Here is a 4,544-nt window from a genome sequence, read left to right as displayed (position 1 = left end):
CGTAGCATTATACTTTTGAGTTTCAGAATTCTTCATTATGAATATCAGTCAAAATAGAAAAATGGGTTCCCATGATGAATGTTTACGGAACCCCAAATTAGTTACCGTCGTTTCCCATTGGGTAAGCCAACGGAACTGAAAAACGGTTAACGTGAATTTCCGAAATCCTCATGCCTGCTACTGAATTATTTAAATTTTTTCAGCATTTATTTATAATTGTTAGTATATGTTGTTGTTTATTTATTATCATATGATATGAATTGAACAAGATTAAGATTAAGATATCCTTTATTTGTCCCGCAATGGGGAAATTTATAGTCAGAGTTCAGAAAGGAAACCACAAGGTAGGGAGAGGGGAAAAACAAAAACATGCTCGAACTATCTTCTTCTGAGGATAATTTAATTCCAGGATAAAAAAAGACCCTCGCACATAAATAAGTATATGACAGTTACAACAAGTCACAAGACATAACATGTAATGAGGGGGTGGATGAATGGGAAGGGGGGAGCGGGAGGGGGGTGACCGCGACGCGGCCCGTCTGACGAGCTGCACGGCCGCCATGCGCTCCGCAGATCATTCCACGTTGCGCGGGAAAAGAAGAGGAGCAATGAAGACGGTGAGGATGAGGATGTGTATGCGTGTGTAATTGTCTGGTTGTGTATGTGTATGCGTGAACAGGCCGCAGCTGCTTCGTCAAGGTCTGCTCATGAAGACAGTCCTGGCTTATCAGTCCATGGCCGAGAGGGAGGGGGTGATGGTGGGGGCACTAGCTTCCGTGCATACCTTCCATCCAGGGGAAAAGGGGTCCAAATAGCGTTGTTTCTTTTGGAGGAACGGCCGCCAACAATTTCAGGTGGCCTTGAGTCCGTGGCTGTATCCCTTCACTGGCGCCGATCAGGCAAATCCTCAAGTCCTTTTCGAAGCGAGAATTCCACTTCTCCCCGTTGTTGTCGATCGTACGGAGACGCTCCAGAACCGTAATTGCGGCCGATCTCAGTCACCGCTTGAGTCTGAGTGTTGGACATTCGTGCTAGACCATCGAGAATGATCGGCAGCTTCTTCACTTCCAATAAAGCTGCTCCCGTCGGTTGGATTTTGCGATAGAACAGGAAACTGCTAACACCAAACTGCAGCATACGTGCTATCAGAAGGCCGATAATGTAGATATCTTCCTCCTCCTCATCGGACAGTATTGACAGGCACACCATTCTCCGTTTCGTCCATGGATCTAGGGTGTGGCCAGAAGCAAATGTCCCGAGTAGGCAAGCAGGCTCCCCACTGCCTGCTCTTCTCGTCGAGAAAATCTTGTCGATGGCATCAAGAGACCAGCCAACCAATTCCATGGTTTGTCTTTTAGGGTGAAAAATACGGCGGAGGTTAGGAGAAGACAGCACAAGACTGAGTGGCGAGCAAGGGTGGGGGGGAGCAGGAGCAGGGCAAAAAAAGCATCCACCTTCGTCGAGAGCCATGCAGAAAGTAGTAGTAGAAGTAGACCATTTCAGAATTCGAAATTTGGGAATCTCGAAATGCATAATGGGACTCGTACTTTTCTGATCAGCGAGGTGGTAAACTGTAAAATGATCACTGACGCACACGTCTGCAGTGAGCATTTCTGGGACAATGAGTGATTTGAGTTTAAGAGAGGACACGTGAATGAAGGTGACATTAAAACCAATTCAGTGATGGGTATTTTTAACGACCCAGAGAGTGTGTGCTGTCTCTCAAACCTTTGCTCTCCCTGGCACAACTGGCGGCTTCTGGGTCGAATGTCCATAATGCGATCAGAGTCAGTCCTCTTAAATTAAGCTGCTGAGAAACCGGACAAATGGAGCACTCTTGTTCGTCATGGGAAGAGGGTATTTCCACCAATGTCCATGTGTATGCAGCTCATGAAAGAGCACCATGTGTGCACTTCCTGATACATTTGTTCTCCAAAGTGTATTTCGTGCGATCAAAAGTCCATCTGGTGCTGCTTCTTTCACATCAAAAGTGGAATCTCATTCATTCATTTTCCGATCCGCTTTATCCTCACAAGGGTGCTGGAGCCTATCCCAGCTGTCTTCGGGCAGTAGGCGGGGGACACCCTGAACCAGTTGCCAGCCAATCGCAGGACACACAGATACGAACCTCTGCACTGTGAGGTCGACGCGCTAACCACTGGGACACCGGGCCACCAAGAATCTCATTCAGTAGACTTATTTGATCACATTTGCTGGATATAGTATTCTTTTACGATGAATGCTGTCGATGCATTCTATTTGGCATATCTGTGCGCGCGCGCGTGTGCGTGCGTGCGTGTGTGTGTGTATGTATCATCATACAGTCACGTCCAATGTTTATGCCCGTGACCGTTATGTAGTGACGAAAGTAAAATCTTTTTGGAACTTATTCAATTTACATGAAAAGTAACGATGTCATCAAATGCAATACAGAGAAAATATTCACTAAATATTACTGCTGCAAACGGTGTACATATGTGACGTGTTCCTGCCCCAGCGTTTTTGATTTTAGGGACATTCACAACTTCCTCTTAAAAGGTACTTCGTACAGCTTTATGTCACTTACGGAGGAAAATGCTTTACGCCCATAAAATCCCAACTATTGAGGCAATTGTTCCAATAATTTGAGAGGTTGGAGAGGGCATAACTGCAGATGTAATAAAAATAAACAAATGAGGACAACTGAATACAGGGAATGTTTTTTTCATTTCCTGAGGAATGTAGTCTGGTGCTCTGCAATAACAGTTGACTTGTCCGGCCTGTTCACTGCTGCTGTCAGGAATTGCAGGTCGACACACACATCACCAGTTCTGAACTTATTTTGAATGGCAGTCAGTTTCATGACCTCTGACAGGCAGTCATTCTCATAGTCTAAAAACAAACAAACAAACATTGGGATGATAAATACTTTGACAACATATGGGTTATACTCAGTATGTCATGCATTTGCCTGGAATTGCTTTTTATTTCATAACTTACCATAAGTTGCATCCACCAGTATCTTTCGCAGAGAATACCCACCACACTTTATATTTGGGATAAACAATACAGTAGGAGTGTATTCCTTCCTTTATCACTTTTTGTGGTCTGCCAGCATTTTCATTATAATGCATAGCAGCAAGAATTATTCTGGAATAGATCAAAAAATGCTGTATCTTATTTTTAAAAAAAGGCAAATTGTGTTGAAATAACTTTATATCTTAAAGTTCTACATTTCACTATAATCTACATTTCATGCGTATCAGTTTTTTTTACCACTGATGCTTGTTTCCACAAACAGTGCAAACGGCCTGGATCTTCACCAGTGTCCCTTTAACATAGCGGAAGCAGGCGTTTCTGCCTTTGCAAAGGAGACAAACGACCAAGAGGGCGATCAGGGAGGACTCGAATACTAAGTGCTTCCGCTGCTTGTGAAGGTCTTCACTTTCATTGGTCCTGCAAATATATTTTAATAATACAATACATACAATACAATACTGCACAATTACCAATGAGACAAATGTGAGTAATTAGAGCTTGAAAATGCAATTAAAATGGCATATACTCTTGTCAATTTGGCCAATTTCAGTTTTGTGGTTGTAAATGTTCATTTGTGTTAATTGCATTTACAATGATAATAATTATGATAATCTTACTGGATTTCTTCGAAGCTGACATGTGTCACTTCATCATCTGATGAACTTGGTTCATCTTCATCGATGTCTTCCCCTGCAATATACTCCACATCTTGGTCCGGGACGTGTCGACTATCCTTTTCCACGTCACTCTCCTCTTCACTGTCTGCGTCAAACAGTAGCATACAGACCTTTTTCCTTTTGGGTTCTGGTTGGCCCAAGTTGCATTGCAAACCAATGGACCGGTAATTTGCCCTCTTCTTACATTTCTCGCATTGGAGGACAATACTTCAATGTCTGCACCACTGAACAAATTGAAAAGATAAACATATACATACATTGATTGTAAATATATATATCACTAATGGCCATCCTCATCATCATCACCTACTTTTATCCACACTAAGTGGTGGTATAACTTCATCATCTTGATGGCTGTTTGAACTGGATTCTTCCAGCAATAACTGCCCCCCACACTCAGCCGTCTCAGAGCTGATAGCCTCAACTACGATCCACTTCCTGTCTCGCTTAGCTGCTGCTGCACGCTGGACAGGTGGATATTGAACTTGGTGGTCTGGTGGAGGCAGGTGATTTGTTGGGACAGCAGTTGCATTGAGTAATAACCTGCAGAATATCAAATATTTAATTATGAAATATTTAAATTATGAAATAAATCATAAAATGCATTAGGCGTGACAAATAATGGGCAGTTTTCCAAGAGGATGTGTCATGAATACAATAAAGCTGTATTCAATTCAATTCAATGTTCATTCATCAACAAAGCAGCGCTGCCAACCTATTGAAATGTACTTCAAGAACAATTTGTCTGACTGCCAGACAAATTACTCATCGCTGACTCATCGCTGATATGAATAACATAGACCGGGGTTTGCCTCGAGCCGAAAACTAACGTCGTTATCGCTAGCTTCT

The 4,544-nt window shown here is 42.9% G+C and overlaps 1 long non-coding RNA gene across 1 annotated transcript; it reads right to left on the bottom strand.

Annotated features, from left to right (window-relative positions):
* Positions 1 to 3,289: 3,289 nt before the first annotated feature.
* Positions 3,290 to 4,186, bottom strand: LOC127600401 (uncharacterized). Its single transcript, XR_007962346.1, has 3 exons — positions 4,006 to 4,186; positions 3,636 to 3,919; positions 3,290 to 3,435 (listed from the first exon to the last, which is right to left on the bottom strand). It is a non-coding gene; the product is annotated as an uncharacterized LOC127600401 (long non-coding RNA).
* Positions 4,187 to 4,544: the final 358 nt, after the last annotated feature.

Source organism: Hippocampus zosterae, chromosome 5 (assembly GCF_025434085.1).
Source record: "Hippocampus zosterae strain Florida chromosome 5, ASM2543408v3, whole genome shotgun sequence".
Taxonomy (NCBI): domain Eukaryota; kingdom Metazoa; phylum Chordata; class Actinopteri; order Syngnathiformes; family Syngnathidae; genus Hippocampus; species Hippocampus zosterae.
This window is presented reverse-complemented; position numbering and strand designations above follow the sequence as displayed.